Source organism: Hylobates moloch, unplaced genomic scaffold (genome assembly GCF_009828535.3).
Source record: "Hylobates moloch isolate HMO894 unplaced genomic scaffold, HMol_V3 SCAFFOLD_5, whole genome shotgun sequence".
NCBI classification, from domain to species: domain Eukaryota; kingdom Metazoa; phylum Chordata; class Mammalia; order Primates; family Hylobatidae; genus Hylobates; species Hylobates moloch.
Genome location: NW_026652280.1, coordinates 52,575,916 through 52,596,285, shown reverse-complemented (window position 1 = coordinate 52,596,285; position 20,370 = coordinate 52,575,916). Strand labels below are relative to the sequence as shown.

Here is a 20,370-nt window from a genome sequence, read left to right as displayed (position 1 = left end):
GTCAGGAACAACAGGTGCTGGAGACAATGTGGAGAAATAGGAATACTTTTACACTGCTGGTGGGAGTGTAAATTAGTTCAACCATTGTGGAAGACAATGTGACAACTCCTCAAGGACCTAGAACCAGAAATACCATTTAAGCCAGCAATCCCATTACTGGATATATACCCAAAGGATTATAAATCATTCTACTATAAAGACACATGCGAATGTACGTTTATTGCAGCACTGTTCACAATAGCAAAGACTTGGAACCAACCTAAATGCCCATCAATGATAGACTGGATAAAGAAAATGTGGCACATATACACCACAGAATACTATGCAGTCATAAAAAAGGATGAGTTCATGTCCTTTGCAGGGACATGGATGAAGCTGGAAACCATCATTCTCAGCAAACTAACACAGGAACAGAAAACCAAACACCACATATTCTCACTCATAAGTGGGAGCTGAACAATGAGAACACATGGGCACACGGAGGGGAACATCACACACTGAGGCCTGTCAGGGAGTGGGGGACCAGGGGAGTGATAGCATTAGGAGAAATATCTAATGTAGATGATGGGTTAATGGGTGCAGCAAACCACCATGGCACATTATACCTATGTAACAAATCTGTGTGTTCTGCACATGTATCCCAGAACTTAAAGTTAAAAAAAAATATATATATGATACACAGATTTGCATTTTTAAAAGACCACTCAACTCTGGTTGGCAACTGAAACACTGACACCTCAGGGTGTCATGGGTGGCAGCAGTGCTACAAAACCTTAGTTTTGTTTCCTTTGGGACTAAGGGAAATCTGCAGAAATTGAAGAGACAAATAAGAGCCAAACAATAAAATATTCACACCCTAATAATGCAGCAGCCTACTGAACTCTAGAAAATGGACTAAAGGACAGCATGGTATCTAATAGCAGCTCTGACAATTACTAGGTGTTTGAACTGGGGCTAGTTACTTTAATGCTCTGGCTTGTTTGCCTATCTATAACGAAGGGTTAACAATATCCACCCCTTCCCAAATTTGTGAGGATTGAATGAAATAAGAATGAATTTTGCAGGTAAAGGATAAGAGACGGGCACTCTATGTAGTTGGGGCAGGACAAGTAAAGAAATCTAAGAGGCAGGTAAGAGTAGGGTGTGTGTGGGTGAATCATGAGAAATTCTGAGTGGCTTATGTAATACACACATATACTTTAGCAGGTGTGGGAATGGAATGTGGGAAGAGGGAAGGAGCACAGCCTTTGGAGGTTGTGACTTGGGGTGATATTGGAGGCTTTGCAGGCAGAAGGAGGCCAGCAAAGGTCTTTCAGATGAGGATGAGGTGGCCGAAACAGTTCTTAAGAAAGATGAGTTGAGTGGTGGTGTGGAGATGGGTTGAAGGGGTATTAGAGGTGGGTGGTGAAGACAGCAATGAGCATGTGCTGTGTCCAGGCAGGAGGGGTGAAGGCTTGAGCCTAGGCAGTGAGAATGGGAAGGGAGGGACGCCAGGAGCAGGTGGTATTTCTGAGGTATGTTCTGGAGATTGATTGAATGTGGGAAATACAGGAGCAGGAAGCAAGGACAACCCTCAGGTTTTTATTAGGGAATCTGGCAGATGATAGCATTATTAAAGATACAGTGAGAATACAGCAAGACCCATCCCTACTTTATTTTTTTAATTAGCTGGGTGTGGTTGCATGTGCTGTAGTCCCAGCTACTCAAGAGACTGAGGTGGGAGGATTGCTTGAGCCCTTGAGTTCAAGACCAGTCCTAGAAACACAGCGAGACCCTGCTTGAAGACAAACAAACAAACAAACAAAAAGATACAATGAGAGAAGGAAAAAAACGAAGACGAAGTTAATAAGTGAGGCTTGTGCCTGTAATAAAGAGGAAGATACCTGTAGGTTGCAGAAGCTGACATGACAATTACGGCAGATCGAATAATGGCCCCCAACATGTCCACATCCTAATCAGCCTGTGAATACGGGACCTTTCATGACAAAGGGGCTTTGCAGATGTGATTCAGTTAAGGACCTGTGGATGGGAAGCTTATCTGGACATATCCAGTGTAATCGTAACAGTCCTTATAATAAAGGGGCAGGAGAGTTTAGAGCAGAGAAAAGGCGAGGTGGCAGTAGCAGCAGGGGTCGGAGTGATGCCATTGCTGAAGAGGGCTGTGAGCCAAGGACTGTGGGCAACCTCTGGAAACTGGAAAAGGGAAGGACATAGATGACTCCGAGAGCCCTGCAAAGGAACGCAGCCTTGCTAATACCCTGATTTTAGTCTGGTGAGGCCCATCTGAACTCTGACCTTTGGAATTGTAAGATGCACAAATTTGTGTTGTTTTAAGCCACAGAGTTTTTGGTGATTTGTTACAGCAGCAAAAGGAAATGAATTCAAACAAGTTCTTCTGCTTTTTCTCAGCTGTTCCTCAAGGGACAGGGAGGAAAGCACAGTGCTGCTGAGTAACTGCTGTGTCCTGGGCCTAGGCGACATCTCTCACAGACATTACGTCCTTGGAACTACCCTGAAAAGTAGAGATTATTCCTCCTATGTTTTTAAAGATTATGTGACCAGGGCTCAAATACATGCAGAGACTTGTCCAAATTTTCATGGTCTGTGGGGGAAAGGATGGCCAGCATTCTAAGGAACAACATAGATACTCTTAAGACATAGAAAAGCAAACTTTCATTATATAAAAAAGACATATGAACACGCAGGTTTTTAGCAACACAATTCGCAATTGCAAAAATGTAGAACCAATCTAAATGCCCATCAGCCAATAAGTGGATAAAGAAAATGTGGTATGCATACACCGTGGAATACTACTCAGCCATAAAATGGAATGAAACAATGGTATTTGCAACAACTTGGATGGAGCTAGAGGCCATTATCCTAAGTGAAGTAAGTCAGGAACGGAAAACCAAATATCACATGTTCTCATTTATAAGTGGGAGCTAAGCTATGAGGATGCAAAGGTGCAGGAATGATGTAATGGACTTGAGGGACTCAGGGGGAAGAGTTGAGGGAGGGTGAGGGATAAAAGACTACATATGGGGTACCGTGTACACTGCTTAGGTGATGAGTGCACCAAAATCTCAGAATCACCACTGAAGAACTTATCCATGTAACCAAGAACCACCTGTTCTGCAAAAATTTTTGAAAGAAAATTTTTTTTAAAGCTGACTTTCAGGATAAAACTAGTCTTTTCTGCCTCATATTTGGGTCTTGTCCCTCCAGCTTTTGGTTAGAGGATTAGAAAGGGGAAAAAATAAAAACATTTGACAAAGTTGTCTGACTGGCAGATTAAGTGGAGAGTTATCCCAGATTTCTTAAATTTTAATCTCATTGTGTCTTCACAAAACAAAGCAGAATAAACTGCAGAGGGAGGTTGTGGATATTCTTGGCTCATCTGATGATGAAGGTGGTGTTAAGACACTTCTGTGCATTCATGAGCTTCAGGAATAAAATTTGTAGAAACAGCCCCAACCCACCATCATCAACATGGGTAGGGAAGGACCTATTTCTCTAAGATTTTTAATTCCAGGACAACTGCCTCAAATTCTCCAAATTTTGCAGTGAGACTCACTAATTCTTCTCATTGTAGGTTGTTTGATTAATCACCCCGATTAAAATTCTAGGGAAAGTTCTTTTGCTGCCTAAACAGTTTAAAGCGGTGGTTCTAAACCTCTTTCAGGTAACAGGCCCCTTGGAGAATCTAAGAGTAGCTATGATTCTGCATTTCAGAAACATGCCAACACACAGAAAAAAGGGAAAATGGCAGGAGGCTAATAGACCTTCTGCAGCCATGCATAGATCTGCAAGAATCTATCTGTAGCTCAAAGTCTTTTTTTTTTTTTGGTCAGAGGGATTTGGAAAATACTTCTTTTCTAGGTATCTCAGTAGGAACTTTACTCTCTCAAACCATAAATTTGTAGTGCCTTACATAAAAAGTTACAATTAAATCAACATAAATCTTTTGTTTTAATAAATAAAGCATATTCATGGCTTAGATTTTAAATCACATTTGTAGATGAGGAAAATTTCTAGGCCCAAACAGTAACAGTGAAGTTACTACTGCTGGAAGGAATGATGTGCCACCTGTGTCTTAAATCAAGAGCAGAGACTTCAGGGCAGAGAACACCATACACATCACCTCTAGACTAGGTTGCTGGGAGCCAGAGGAAGAGCTTGGCGAAGTGCATGCAGCCACCATCTGCTCCCATCACTTAATGCTGCAGAACCAACTGGAGCTGTGCTACTTTGAGATAAACTAGAGGTGGGTTCCTGATCATATTACATGACACTCTCTCCCATTGTTAGCAATTAGGCAAGGACATTAGTGACAGAGGGGCATCCACTGAAAAAGACAGAGCAATACTGGAACAGCAAAGAGGAAGCCACTTAGACATTCTCATTTCTTCACATATCACAAGCTTCCACATCATAGCAGGAGGGCTAGGGATGGACTTCATCTCCCAAAAGCTGTTGGCATTTGGACCAAACAAGGTTCCCTGGATTCTAGCATCATCTGCTGGCCTGAGATCCAGTTGGCTTTCCAGGGTGTTGGAAATCTTTATTTTACAATCCCCATTGTGGATCTCAACTCCACCAACTATGTCCTCAGGCAGGTAGGACTCCTGGGCAATTGGGACATCAACAATTATTTATGGTGGGGGTTTTGTACATAGAGACTGCCTTTGCACCATAGCTTTTACCGCAGGGAAATCTTATTTCCTGCAATGAACAGTCATTTGGGGCTCCGACAATTGGTATAAACCCTGGAGGACCAGTCCATCCAGCAGCACTTGGTACCTGGGTGTATCTTTTACCACCTTGTGAAAGTTTATTTTGAACCATAGGCTCTAACGTGTGAAATAATTTCTTGGATGTAGGCTGCTCTGGGTAAGTTACTAGTCCCTCAAAACTACAGACTTATTAGCTGTGTAGTCATTTTCTCTAACTTAAAGAACAAAAATGTAAGTTTAATATCTTACAGTATAGTATATTCATTCCAAAAAATATAATACCTTCACTGTGTCAGATACCTCCTAAGTGCTGGGCATGCAAAGATGATACAGCAGGGTGCTTGCCCTCAAGGAGGTCAGGGTCAGGGGGCAGAGAGAGATAAGTGAAGCTAAACTGCAGTGCCTCCTGAGAATTGTTTTCATAGAGTTATGGATAGCAAGCTGTGGGCACACAGAGGGGGAACAACCAATATGATTGGTCTTGGGGAACAAGTAGGTTTCCAAGAGGTGTGCTGCCATTAATCACTGCTATACTCCCCATTAACTCATGCAGGAATATGTCTTGAACAACCAGGGACCATGATTTTAATTGATTTATTATTAGCGTTTCACATCACGGAGGTCAAGAATATCTCTTGAATATGGATATCTAAGTATCTGTATTGTACTATCTATTGCATATCTCTTTTGCATGTTTGAGCAAATTCTAGAGATGTGGTGAGTTTAAGAACTTAAAAATAAGTTCAGAGTTAGGATCTGTCTTTGTAACAGGAATCAGAATAATCAGAAGGTGGAATTTGAATTAAGTCTTCAAAAATGGATAGAAGCTGGGGAGAATAATGGTGATGACTACCCTACTAGGGGAGAGGGTTTAGAGGGAAACAGCATTGCCCAGGCAGGTCTGGGTCAATTGCTATATGTTTAAAGTGATAGACAATTTGGGGGGCAATTATGGTTTTTTCAGCAGAGGTGGGTTATAAAGGAAGACTAAACTGGTAAATAAATTGCTCAGAGTAGGGGGAGAAATTGGAGAATATCTAGGAGGCATTGGTGGGGTGCATAAAGTAAGTGATGGGTTGGGGCCTAGACTAGGGAGGTAGAAATGAGAAGGAAGATGAAGAAAATCAAAGACAGACTGTTGAAGAAATGTTTGAGAGAAATTGGTAACAAATGAATACAGGGAATAAAGATTAGAAAGAGTCATACCTGACTTTATTTATTCATTTATTCCAACAAATACTGTTTGATCAGCTGTCACGTGTCATATATGGATGGGTACAAAGTTCTGGAGACCCAACTGTGAACAAGACCATTGCTCCCAATTAGCCTGCTCCTTTCTCCCAAAGAACTGGTTGGCTCTGTTCTCCCCTTTTCTATGACATTGTCTCTTTCTGTACTATCACCTACATTTAGCATGACCCCTTCTGTAGTGGTGCTTGAACTGTTTTGAAGGTGCCACATGTGAATTCTTGAATTGGGGCAAGGAAAAGGAGATAAGATTATGAATCTATTCCTCTTTCCTGGGGTGCAAATATGCCCATTATATATCTGCACATGTAGAGTAATTTCATATTCCAGAACTGTGGAGTTCTGGAGTATCACATCCCCCCCTTTTCTCCATCAAATTGTATTTTAATAAGGAATCTGAGAATCTGGGGAAGAGGGCCAATATGGTGATCTGAAACGGGCAGATTTGGTCATTCAGCAAACTGGGGCTCTGTCCTTACCTCTCAAAGAAGCACAGAAAGGTAGCCATTGCTTTTGAAAAGGCACAGGACCAGGAAATAGCTCAAGGGGCCAATGACAGGGTGGGGAACAGGGACTCAAAGAAATCCATGGGTAGCAGGACAGTGTTTCAGTGTCTTCAGAATATATCTACAATACATGCTGTCTAACCACAGCCCCCAATTTGTTGAGCCCATCAACATGTCTCCCCTGAATTATGCTGTTAGCCTTCTGGGGTCTCCCAGTTGCCACTCTGGCTCTCTCCAAGTTCCTTTCTTCATCTTGTAGGCCTTGCACCATCTGCTTCTTTCCTACCACACCTCTATAACCTTGCCTTGCTCTCTGTTTCCCTTCCTTTCTACCCTCCATCTACTCTGGTCTTATGTTCATTTCTGGTCCTTTTTGGCCTCTTGTCTTTTGCACATGCTGTTGTCTTCTCTCTCCAATTTTGCAGGTCTGGTTCTTTCATATTTTTCAAGTCTCACTTTAATATTAAGATCTCAGGAGTTCTTCCCTGGTCACTCCATCTCTTCTTGTGATTCTTGATCTCAGCCTATTATTTGTTTCTTTCATAGCACTTACCACAACTTGCAATTATTTTATTTGTAGGTCTGGTTACTTTTTTGCTTGTTTCCTATTCTATAATGTAAGCTCCTTAAGGCCAGGGACTACATTCCTTTTCTTTATTGTATCCTAAGGACCCAGCTCAGTGATACTGAGACCACTATCAATTATTCCATAAATATATGTATTGAACACCTAGAGTGTTCAATATATATATTGATCTCAGTGGGTGAAGCCTTGCACTAGCCTCCAACATATTGAGAGCAGCTGCTCCTGGCCCTGGTTTGCTCATGAAAGAAAAGGTACATGGGTTAAAAATCATTAGATGGATGATATTAGGGCCTGAGTTTGACTGCTGATGAACTCTGGACCATATCAAATGCTTTGTTTGTGATAGCAGTCCTTTTCATATTCATTCTCAATTGATTTTCCAAAATGTTTAAGCATCTCAATAACAGGAATTATACCAGAATTCTGGGTTTCTTTTTGTATTTTACACATCTATACCATCATAGTTCTGTATTAGGAATACAGTGTGCTCCAAATTATGGGAATTGAAGTGAAGGACTGAGAGATAATTCTAGATAACTTACAAGATCATGATTTGCAATTTTCCTGATGATTAACCACATTATACTTGTCCTTTTAGTTTGAATTTACCCAAATTTCTACCATTTTTCCACTAAACTATTTACTCAAATAGTTTTTTTGGGCACATTTATGGTAAATATACGCACTTCCTTTTAATTGCTTTGTGCAGTGTGTGTAGCAAGGAAGCCTTGGGTAGGCTGGGCAGCACAAGTGCAGGCTGAAATTGAGAGCCCAGGCACTGGAGAGGAACCCAAGACACAAGCTTGGGGTGTGTCTGGGGATGACAAGACAGGCTGGATACAAGTTTCCTTGGCAAAAGGTCAGGGGGAGTCCAGCATTCACGACATCTATCCAAATAAGGAAGAGGCAGGTGACTACTGGTGTTAAGGAACATACCCATGCTTTGGAGGGACTTGGGTACCAGGTCATGTACAACTCAGGAAAGAAGGCAGGAGCTCAGCTGCTGGGGGCCTGAAGGATAAAGCAAGGGCTGATTCAGAAGGTAACAGGGCAATCTTCCAGTGACTGAGGTCAGGCAGTCAGTTGAGGATCAGGGGGACTCAGGAGCCACATAGTTCATTTCTGTGAGTTATAGCCATTTAAACATGAGAAAAAATTAACCTCTTCCCTTGAGCTAGTAAAATTCCAATAAATTAAAATATATAATTATAGGGCCAGGTGCGGTGATTCACGCCTGTACTCCCAGCACTTTGGGAGGCTGAGGCGGGTGGATCGCAAGGTCAGGAGTTCAAGACCAGCCTGGCCAACATGGTAAAACCCTGTCTCTACTAAAAATACTAAACCCTGTCTCTAGTAAAAATTAGCTGGGTGTGGTGGTGCACGCCTGTAGTCCCAGCTACTCGGGAGGCTGAGGCAGGAGAATTGCTTGAATCCAGGAGGCAGAGGTTACAGTGAGCTGAGATTGCACCACTGCACTCCAGCCTGGGTGACAGTGAGACTCTGTCATACACATATATACGTATATATACGTACATATACACATATATACGTATATATACGTACATATGCACATATATACACGTATGCATATATATGTATATATACATATATACATGTATGTGTGTATATATACATACACATATATATGTATATATATTTTGAGACAGAGTCTCACTCTGTCACCCAGGCTGGAGTGCAGTGATGCAATCTCAGCTCACTGTAACCTCTGCCTCCTGGATTCAAGCAATTCTCCTGCCTCAGCCTCCCGAGTATATATACGTATATATATGTGTATATATATACACATATATATATGTATATATGTATATACACATATATATGTATATATGTATATATACATATATACACACAGTTATATCATATATACAAATATACATATATCATATATATATACAAAATTATATCATAACCACTAGGACCACAAAAATAATATATTTGTGTACATATATACAATTAAATATATATATACTATACAATTTTATATATATATACACACACAATTATATTATTTTTGTGGTCCTAGTGGTTATGATTCTGCTAATGATAATGTTTGTGTCTTGCTTATGGATAACCTTAGCCTGGTGGAGATGAAAATATTCTCTGGCCTATGCAAGAAAAGAGGAGGGAATCCCACTTAACGAAAACTGAAGTCATTCTCAAATTTATTCAAATCATACTTGAAAAGGCGGAATGAAATTTAGGGGGATACATTTTAACTGTATAAGCCTTTGCTAATAAAAGATTAAGAAGTATGTGGCTTAGCATCTTTTAATTATTTTTTTCTAGCAACTTGAATATACAATGTTTGAAATCTCTGTTGGATCAACATTATTTTGCTCAGAGGTTTGTGGACTTTGCATACTGATTCTTTCCTGTTTCCAAGTACATTTGCTTTTAGGCTATTTTTATTCACTTTAAAGGAATTTTAATAACTTTCTGTTGACAGCATGGACAGCTGGTCTTGAGAATTAAAGAAAATTCACTTGCTGACTGAGGAAGGAAGTGACATCAATGAGCTTCTAAAGTCAGCCCAGGGGGGGAAGTTGGCTGGTGAGAGAGTAGCCTTTCATTGCACTGTATTTATCGAGCGATGCCTTGAGATGCAAATTGCTGTATCAATCAAACCTGTGGTGCCTACCTCCAACCAACCCAGTGCAAACTGAAGGAACAATGCTCTGAAACACTGACAATAAAAAGGATAAGGGGTACAGGAGCCCAGAGGCTAAGTGAATTACGGAGCTCAGAATGCTCTCTCACCAAGCCTATACTTCATTCTCTGTCAAGCCTCAGTTTCTTTGTCTAGAAAATGAGTTTGATGGAAACTGTTGGTTGAAGGCAGTCTGTTTCTTTGACAGATGGCTAAGAAGACCAGGTACTAATATAGATAGTGTAGACATGCTATCTCAGTACGTTTGTCCCAAAGAAAGCTATCAATTGCTTTTTATCCCCTACTGAGAGCTATTTAGAAATAGGAATTTTTAGCTGTCATACATAGCTACTACCTTGATCCCTTGTTTTAAAAATCTGTATTCATTGTTTATAACTATACTGAAAAAAAAAAAAAGCCAAGCATCAGATCTGGACTTTAATAACAACAATAGCAATCACAATCATAATCGTCATAATAATAAATGACAATTTTCACCACTATCAGAGAATCTTCTTCTGGAGTTGCAGTTACCTATTTTGGAAAGATAGCTGTGGTGTGAGTAGATTGTGTGTGTATGTGTGGGTTATGTTGGGTGAACAGGCAGGTATGTATGCATATACTCACACCTGTGCAAAAGAAAGGTAGAAAAGTGCCTAGGTACATTTTATGTTTATGACATGAAAAATTACATTCTACTTATTTCTTTCTTTCTTTTTTTTTGTTTTTGTTTTTTGTTTTGTTTTTTTTTTAGATGGGGTCACTCTTTGTCATCCAGGATGGAGTGCAGTGGCATGATCTCTGCTCACCACAACCTCTGCCTCCCGGGTTCAAGCAATTCTCCTGCCTCAGCCTCCTGAGTAGCTGGGATTACAGGCATGCACCATCACACCTTGCTAATTTTGTATTTTTAGTAGAGATGGGGTTTCTCCATGTTGGTCAGGCTGGTCTTGAACTCCCGACCTCAGGTGATCCGCCCACCTCGGCCTCCCAAAGTGCTGAGATTACAGGCGTGAGCCACTGCACCCGATTCTCAGACATTTCTAGTGTTGACTTTGCCAGGCTATATGATATTTGGCAAATTACTTCACCTCTCTGGCTTTTGTTTTGTCTTTATTGCATAACAGGGATATAAATACTAAATTTGCTTATAGTTGTTTACGTTCTTTGACTCTTAAAAGAATGAGGGGTAATGAAAATTCCCATAGGACTGGCACAAATAAAAAAGAAAGGAAGCCTAGGAAACACCATTCTGGACATCAGCTCTGGGAAGGAATTAATGACTAAGCCCTCAAAAGTAACTGCAAAAAAAAAAAAAACAAAAAGAAAAACTTACAAGTGGGACGTAGTTAAACTAAAGAGCTTCTGCTCTTTAGAGCAAAAGAAACCATCAACAAAGTAACCAGACAACCTACAGAACAGGAGAAAATATTTGCAAACTGTGCATCCAAAAGGGTTAATATCCAGAATCTATAAGGAACTTAAACAATTGAACAAGCAAAAACAAATAACCTCATTAAAAAATGGACAAAAGATGTGAACAGACACTTCTCAAAGGCAGCTGTCAGCAAACATATGAAAAAATGCTCACCATCACTAATTATCAGAGAAATGCAAATCAAAACCACCATGAGATAGCATCTCATGCCAGTTAGCATGGCTATTCCTAAAAGTCGAAACATAATATATGCTGGTGAGGCCATGGAGAAAAGGGAATGCTTATACACTGTTGGTGGGAATGTAAATTAGTTTAGCCACTGTGGAAAGCAGTTTGAAGATTTCTCAAAAAACTTAAAACAGAAGTTCCATTCAACCCAGCAATCCCATTACAGGGTATATACCCAAAAGAAAGAAATTGTTCTATCAAAAAGACATATGCACTCATATGTTCATTGCAGCACTATTCACAATAGCAAGACATGAAATCAACCTAGATGCCCATCAGTAGTGGATTGGATAAAGAAAATGTGGTACATATACACCATGGAATACTATGCAGCCATGAAAAAATGAAACCATGTCCTTTATAGGAACACGGATGCAGCTAGAGGCCATTATCCTAAGCAAATTAATCCAGGAACATAAACCAAATTCTATATGTTCTCACTTATAAGTGGGAGCTAAACATTGGGTACACATGAACATAAAGATGGAAACAATCGACACTGAAGACCACTAGAGGGAGGAAGGATGGAGGTGGGGAAGGGTTGAAAAACTAACTATTGGGTACTGTGCTCAGTACCTGGGTGATGGGATCAATGGTATCCCAAACCTCAGCATCACACAATATACCCAGGTAACAAACCTGCACATGTATCCCCTGAATCTAAAATAAAAGTTGAAATCATATTAAAAAAAGAAAGAAAGGAGTCATGTTTGGTGTGGGAACCTGGGAAGACTTCATGGAAGAGACAGCATTTGATCTGGATAGGACATTAACAGAAGCAGATTAGGGGAACAGTATTTCACCTGGAGGGAAAAGCATGAGCAAAAGCACATTGGGGAATGAATGTCTAAGGAACAGTAAATAGTTGTGCTGAACTTAAAGGTGGTCTGTATATTGGCAAGTAATAAGAGACAAAGCAAAAATTGTATGATGGGCCAGTATCACGGAGGACTGTAAATACTTAAAGAAATATTTTTGACGTAATATTTATTGAGGGAGTCCTTGAATAATTTTGAGCCAAAGATTGATCCAAATGGTACCCTAGGAAGATTAACCTTGAGGATGGGGGATCCTGGCAAGGAGATGGAAAAGTGTAGATGAATGTAGGGCACATTGTATGAGTAAAATGGATTTGGAGATTCAGATGAGGGGTTAGCAGGATGGGGAAAAAAGGAATAAAGAAGGAGCGAGATTTTTAGCTTGGTTACTTGGGAGAAGATGCTATTAATGCAAAGGTAAAAATAAGGAAATAGGTTCAATTTAAAGAAATAAATTTGGTGAGTAACAGAGGAGGTGGGATGATAAGCTCGGTTTAGCATTTATTTGGTTTAAAATACCAGTAAAACATCCCACAGGAGGCAGAAATAGATATCAGGAAAATACCAGGCAGTCTTCTGCAGAGAGATGATGGGGAGAAGAGAGTGCAGAAGACTCTCGAGTTGAAGGGAAATAAATATCAAGATTTGAACTTTGGAAAACGGTTGTATTTTATTTATATTTGAATAATTTGATGTTTCAAATTATTCACCTTAGATAATGGAATGCAAATTTTACATCATCCGTAGTGAATAAGAAGAGACCCCTTCTCTAAGCTACCACAAGGATTTATTCTCAGGAACTAGCAAATTTGAAGTTTGGTGTAAGAACTTAAGTTCTCACTGGTTGTGGAGTTAAAAGGCAATTGCAAGTTTTAGCAGAAGAAAATTAGGCTGTTTTGCTTATTTATTAAACTGAGGCTAAGGAATGTTTAGAATGTATCTGAGAACAACCGAATTATGCCTAGTGAGTGTTCTATTATTGGAACGCTAAGCATATGGGAGTTATTTATATCCTACTGCTAAAGGTCATTGCCAAGGTCTGATTGAAAAAATTCAAAAAATTGCAACCTCCGGCATAAATGGGTTAAGGGCAGAGCCCAGGCAGGAGTTAGTGGTGCGATCATGGCGCACTCTAAACTCCGACTCCTGGGCTTCAGCAATTCTCCTGCCGTATCCTTTCGAGTAGCTGGGATTATGGGCATGAACCACTATGCCAGGACTTCTTTTTTCTAATGGAGTATTCTCTTCCTCCTAGTAATAATAATTTTTGCCCATCATATGTTTTATGAATATTTGTCCTAATTTGTCACTCACCTTTACTTGTTTACAATGTTTAGGGAATACAAGAATATTATAGCAATGGCTAGTATTCAGTAAGCACTTACAACATACCAGCAACATTGATACATTCTTCACTCTGTTCTCCCAGCACTTCTGTGGGATAAGGCTATTGCAGATGATGAAGAATGAGGCATACAGGTATTAACGTGCCTGGAATTGCAGCTGGGAGGTGATGAGCTCAAGCCTCACTTCTGAGCCTACATCATTTCTTTTCTGGTTTCTGCTTTCAGTGTCCAGCTTGGAAAGGCACAACTCTGTGCAGCAATTAAAAATAATAAGGTCAAATCTGTATGTGAGGCTAGAGAACAATATCTCCATTGTATTTTTAAAACAATGTGTATAACTAATATGATTTTTAAAGTACATATAATTATATGTAAAGAAGTCAGAGGAGATATACTTTAGCACTTTGTTACATGTAGGGCCTGGTGGGAAAGGAGTAAGAGTTACTTTTAATTTAAGCACAACTGTGTTCTTTTTTTTTTTTTTTTCCTTGAGACAGCAACTCGCTCCATTGCCCAGGCTGGAGTGCAATGGTACAATCATAGCTCACTGCAGCCTCAAAATCTTGGGCTCAGACAATCCTCCAATTCAGCCCTCCAAGTAGCTGGGACTAGAGGCATGTGTCACTGCACCCAGTTAATTTTTTTAATGTGTAGAGATGAAGGTCTTGCTTTATTGTCCAGGCTGTTCCCAAACTCGTGGGCTCAATCGATCCTCTTGCCTTGGCCTCCCAAAGTGTTGGAATTACAGGTGAGAGCCACTGGGCCTGACCTGCTTTTGCTTTTCAAAACTTTTTATTAGGAAAATGTACTGCATCTATTTGAAGAGAACAATGTTTCTGTTTTGGATAAGAAACATGGGTGAGGCTTTGAATATGCTTCTCTTTTTTGCACATTAGGACAGGCGTTCCTTCATTCATCCACCTGTTCAACCGTTCATACCTGGTTTGAAAGTCTAGTTTGTGTTGGTCTTGAGCTGGTTACTGGAAACACAAAGGTGAAAGGGTATAATCAGCCCCTCCTCTCAGTCTGGCAGGGAGACACACAGGACAGATTCGGAGCGAGAGTTGCCATAGGAATAAGGCAAAGTCCAGTCTCCATTCAGATGAAGAGGGCCAAAGTTGGCCTGGGGGTGTCAGGAAAAACTGCCAAAAGGCTCCAGCTTTTAAAGTGAGACACAGCTTACAGAATTTTCCCTTTCCAGTTCCCACAACTGTTCACACCCACTGTCTCTTCCAGCCTGGGGTGTTGATGACTCTCCTGTTGCTAACCTGGGGTTACTATACGATCTTCTGTGGTCTGCTGCTCCCTCTAATCCTATCCCAAATTACAGTCTCCTTTTTTTTTTTTTTTTTGAGACCAAGTCTGGCTCTGTCACCCAGGCTGGAGTGCAGTGGTGCGATCTCAGCACACTGCGACCTCTGCCTCCCGGGTTCAAGTGATTCTCCTGCCTCAGCCTCCTAAGTAACTAGTACTACAGGCATCTGCCACCACGCCGGGCTAGTTTTTGTATTTTTAGTAGAGATGGAGTTTTGTCCTGCTGGCCAGGCTGGTCTTGAACTCCTGCCCTCAAGTGATCCACCCGCCTTAGCTTCCCAAGGTGCCGGGATTACAGGTGTGAGCCACTGCGCTCAGCATTGTAGTCCCTTTCTATATAATCCTTTTTTAACTTATCTCAATCTGAATGTGGCCTCTGTTTCCTTTGGGACATTTACTGATAGTTGGTGCCTTTCGCCTGGGGACAGGTGCAGCTGCTGGGAGCTGGTAGAGTAAGGCTGGTGGCATCACCATCGCCTGGGGTAGTTTGCTTATCACCTGGGTATTGAGATCCAAGGCTGCTGCAGGAAGTATCTCTGCAGGTGTCTGGTATAAATGGGGAGAAAATTGGCAGGTGGTAGGTGATAGATGGTAGATGGTGTGTTTATGAGTCAGGTGGAACAAACTGAAGACCTCTAGAAATCATTCGTGAGATGGATGAACCCAGAGAAACAGTTTTATAAAAGTTTTTTTGTGTATTTGAAACTTTAAAGCTGACATTTTCTGAGAAACACTCATTACTTCGATGAGAAAATTGAGGGTTCAGTAAGGTATTAATTTACCCATTTAGTGATTCATTCAGAAAATACTGAGGACATAATATGTACCGGGCACTGTATTGGGCATAGAGTGAATGAAACAAACAAAAACCCTCATGGGGCCATATTTGAACCCAAGTCAGTCTGCCTCTCAACATAGGGTTCTTTCCACTGTCTCAAACTGCCTTCTATTAAACATTTGATAAATCTCATTTTTCCGAAACATGACATGAAGGACTCACTCCTCTGCCATTTCCTGGAACCGTGGGCTACTTTTGTACCTTTTCTTCCAGATGTGCACTTTCAGCTAAGCTTGGCAGGATCTCCAAACTCCTAAACTCTGTGTCCTGGTAAGTCATCACCAGGACTAATCACAAACGTTAATGTTGGTGCTTATTACTGAGCCGTTGGGTCTATTTTTAAGAACACAAAGAATGAAAAGATTAGCTGCCTACAAGCTCCCCCATCTGTTCAAATGGAAAAACTTCACAGAGCCCTAGGGTGCTGGGCAGCGCAGATTCCAGCTTGTGGTTTTAAGGAGTATTAAAAAAAAAAAAAAAAAGGAGGCAATTATTTCAGTGTCTCTCCAAATGAAAACATCTATTTCAACTCAAAGAATATTTTGTAAAAGTAGAATGTAGTGAGTAAGATCACAAACTTGGGTGTCAGTGAGACTGGGTTCCAGGACTAATTCTTCATTTTAGTAGCCATGTGACTTCAGGCAATTTCCTTAGCACCTGTAAACCTGGATTTAGCCTTCTAAAATAGAGATTATCAGAGACAATCCCTACCTTGTGAGGTTTTCGTGAGGACTAAACGATATCATGCACGTTTCATACTTAGAGTAGTGCAGGTCACATGGTAAGTGCTCAATAAATATAGTCACTACTGTTATATGCATTATCTCTTTCACTTACCACAACCTTAAGAAGGAAAGAAAAAGTGATTATGTAATCTAAATATTTGTATCCAGGGAAGCAAATAGTTCTTCTTACAGTTTTATAAGAAGAACATTTATGATTAATTTAAAGGGAAACTATAGACATTTAAAATAAAAAATAGAAGCAGAACCCTGATGTGGCTAACACAAGTTAGACAACATTTATTAAAGTTCTAACACTTTATAAAAATTGGAGGCCAAATAGAAATCCATATAATTTCCTTTATTTTATTGCTCATATCTAACTTAGCCACTAAGAAATTAGTGCAATACTTTATGGATGTTTTCAGAGGCAGCTCTTATAATTTTCAGTTGACGACCTTAACAAGGTATTGGTTACATGAAATGTATGTTCATTCTCAACCACCCATCTGTTTTATTTTTTCTCTCCAGAAACAAATATTTTCATTGTAGACTTCAAATTCCTATTTCCCATTTAGTGCGCATTACTTATATCTGCTGCTTTATTTTTCTTGATGTATTTACAATAAGTGAGAAAATCAGATCTAGGCCCAGCTTACAGTCATGGAAGTTCTAGTATTCTTTAGGTCAGAGCTTCTCAGGCAGCAGACTGTGGGCAGTAAACAGGTGTGCCACGGTATTTGCCCCCTGGCTTCTGGGTCTACCAGTCAGGGCCTGGGCCAGCCCAAATCTCTAAGCTCATTGCCCTCCCACCTCCAGTAGAGCAGTCTCGTCCACTGTGTGTGCTACACAAATACCACCTCCTTCCATGTGTGCTGTGATGTGGGAAAGGATGGAAAACACTTTCTTGGAGAAGGAGGAGCTTTGAGCTGTGTCCTTCCAGAACAAGCCTAAAGGAAATATGCAGGATTGACCCTGTGTTTCAGAGTAGAGCAGAAGAAGAGAGCATGAAGCAACCAGGATGAGGAAGAGGTGACATGAGGGACAAATGCACAGGGAAAGGAGGGAAGATGGGAGGTCTTTCTGCCTAGTGGTCAGAAGGAAGTTCAGATGGCGATGGCAGGAGCCTTAGACTAGAAAATAAGAGGCTTTCCTCTTCTTTAATATCCGGAATCATGATTTATGTATTTCCTTCATTACTTGTAGTTGTCCAAAGTGAAGAAATTCTTGGGAAGCTATTATGAAAACTATTTACAACTGAATGCATTCCCAATTACAAGCATTGGACCAGCATTATTTGGGTTCAGAATTTGAGCTGACTGTGAATGGATTATGAGACTCATGTGAATGTCCCCTGGCTGGTGGGTCATGGCCTGAAGCTGCACTGTGCAGCCTGCAATGTGTTTCATAAAAATACTCAACTGGGGTAGCAAGTACTGGTGCTGGTGGCAGTGTTATTTCCACTTGCAGGAGCAGTGTAGCTCTGTAGTAGTGCAATCAGTTTATAACTATGTGAAGATTTGTGTATGAGAACCTCAGTGAACTGACAACACATTACTGATTTACTCCAGTAATGTCCTGTGCTTTTTATAGATTAGCACCCCTGGGAAGCAGGCCATCTGGCTCGCCCTTTAGTTTGACCTGGCCTGTAGCATGGTTTTTGGAATTCACAGACCTAAGTTCAAGTCTGAGCTCTACCACCATTAGCTGAGCAACACTGGGCAACTTATTTAACATCTCTAAGCCACCGATTGCAAATCAGAGAGATGTGATAACAATAAAATTTACTGCATGGTGTTGCTATGAAGACTAAATGAATAATGTGTGCCATGTATCTAGAAGAGCTTAACACATGTTCACTCTCCTCTTCACTCTTGCAGCAATAGCAAAAATCATCTGTAGAGTTAATGGTAAGAAGATCTTATACTAGTAGCATCAGATGCTGAATAAACTCACAGAGATCAGAGCCTCATGGTCAACTGGGAGGCCTAGTGAGGGACTCAGGAAGAAAACATCTCATAGGAGGACAAGAAAGGGTGTCAAAGAAGTAGACATTGAGGAAACAAAAAAATCCTCTGGAACCCTGACTACCATCCAGTGAGACAAGATTGACAATGAAAACAGAATGGACATAATATCATCCATGCCTCAGTTCCTATGCCTAATGTTATACAGTTTGGCAAAAAGTACATAGTTTATTCATAATGCTGCTTTTAATTTTCTCAACTAATTGTTTTTATTTCTTTCTAAAGTGTCTGGCAATCCCAACTGATAGACTCAATTGATCATTTAGTGTAGAAAGAGTAAGTTAGGAAAATCCAATCTTGACAATTTTTAATGATTTTTCTGATGTATTTAAAAGGTGGGACACTATAAAAACTATGTTTTATATGACAGCTCTTGCAAAAAATCAAGTACAAAGTATAATTGATAATATTCTTTCATTTTTCTAAAGAAATCTCTTAAATTTTTGGAAAAGATCAGGCACAGCAAAAGTGAGTTAAAGCCTTGAAAATATGTTATTGGTGTCTTAGACTCCAAAGCAGAAATATACACTCATTTTAAGTTGCAAGAATAATAATCTAGATCTTTGGGGACTTTAAAAATTTCATCTCTTTGCCTTAAATGATTTTGAAACAAGGCATGAATATAAATAATACATAAAGTACTTCTGGATTTAAATGTCTTTGATGAAATGATGATACTGGCTTGGAATCTCTCTCTCACCACACACACGTTCATAAGTGCACATGTACATGTACCTGTGACGTAGCTGTTTAGCACTGTTTGGCCTTCTGATGGATTGGCCACAGACCTTCCTGTCATGGCACAGTCTTGCCAGTCATTCTTTCAGCTTCCTAGCTCCCCTGGCAGTGGTGGAGACGATCCCAAGTTGTTATCAACTGAACAATTGAAGGCAAGTTGGGTATTTGAAGGCACATGAATTATTTTGAGATTTCTGGTTGTCCCTGGCTAAGTTTTTGATGATTACTGAAGATAAGAAAACAAGACTTAATTATTACTTTCTTTAAAAAAAAAAAAAAACTCCTGCAGAGTTTCAGAAGATTCTGGAAGTTGACATGATTTCCTAATGTTCCACTTGGTAGATATCTTGGGCTGGCCTGAGGACTTGTCATTTCAGTCTCAGGCAGGTACTGCAGATACTGCAGATACGCTTTTTGGGGGATGGGTCAAAAGGAGAGTGTGACTGAAACACTGAGGGCTTTATTCTTCCTTTTGTGAATTCTAACACTAATCACATTCATCATGAAAGACGTTTCCAATACTGAGGGAGTATAAGGCGAAAATCAAAAGGGTCACTTCACCCTTAGTCACACCTCCTATGTCTTTAAAAGCAAGAAGACAAATACAAAAATCCTTGTATATGCAATGAAAGCTTTCTGAATGCTGTGTAGGAAGCTGCTTATATAAGGGACTGCTTATCTAACATTCTGAAAGTTTTTGTTGCATTTACAGGGATTTTTATATTTGTCTTTTTGCTTTTTACAGGTGTAGCAGGGCCATGCTGTAGATGCTCTTCGCTACTTCTGTTTTTTGCTTTTGTATATTACAATATACCTGTATGTTGTAAACACCTTTTTGCTGGTCCCTATAGATCTATCTTATTGTTTTCAATAACTGCATTGTATTCTACTGAATAGAAGTCCTATAATTCTGTGGGCAGATAACTATTGTATGTGTTTAGAAATTTCTTATTACAAGCAATTTGTCAATGAGCCTTCTTGTAATCTTTGTGTACTCATGCAAGTATATTCTATAGGTTAAATTCTTAGAAGTGGAATTATGTGGCCAAAAGATGTGTGTGATGGTTAATATTGTGTCAACTTGATTGGATTGAAGGATGCAAAGTATTGTTCCTGGGTGTGTCTGTGAAGGGGTTGCCAAAGGAGATTAACATTTGAAT

General features: G+C 40.1%; 1 protein-coding gene across 11 annotated transcripts in view; it reads right to left on the bottom strand.

The window, feature by feature from the left end:
- Window positions 1-20,370, bottom strand: part of CHST9 (carbohydrate sulfotransferase 9) — a 287,688-nt gene that overhangs the window by 41,790 nt on the left and 225,528 nt on the right. For 2 of the 11 annotated variants that reach the window (XM_058438527.1, XM_058438529.1), the window contains exon 4: window positions 14,511-14,551. The exons of the other annotated variants lie outside the window; for them this stretch is intronic. The gene's annotated coding sequence lies outside the window, so the exon portion shown is untranslated. The remainder of the gene's footprint in view (window positions 1-14,510; window positions 14,552-20,370) is intronic. 11 annotated transcript variants of the gene reach the window in all.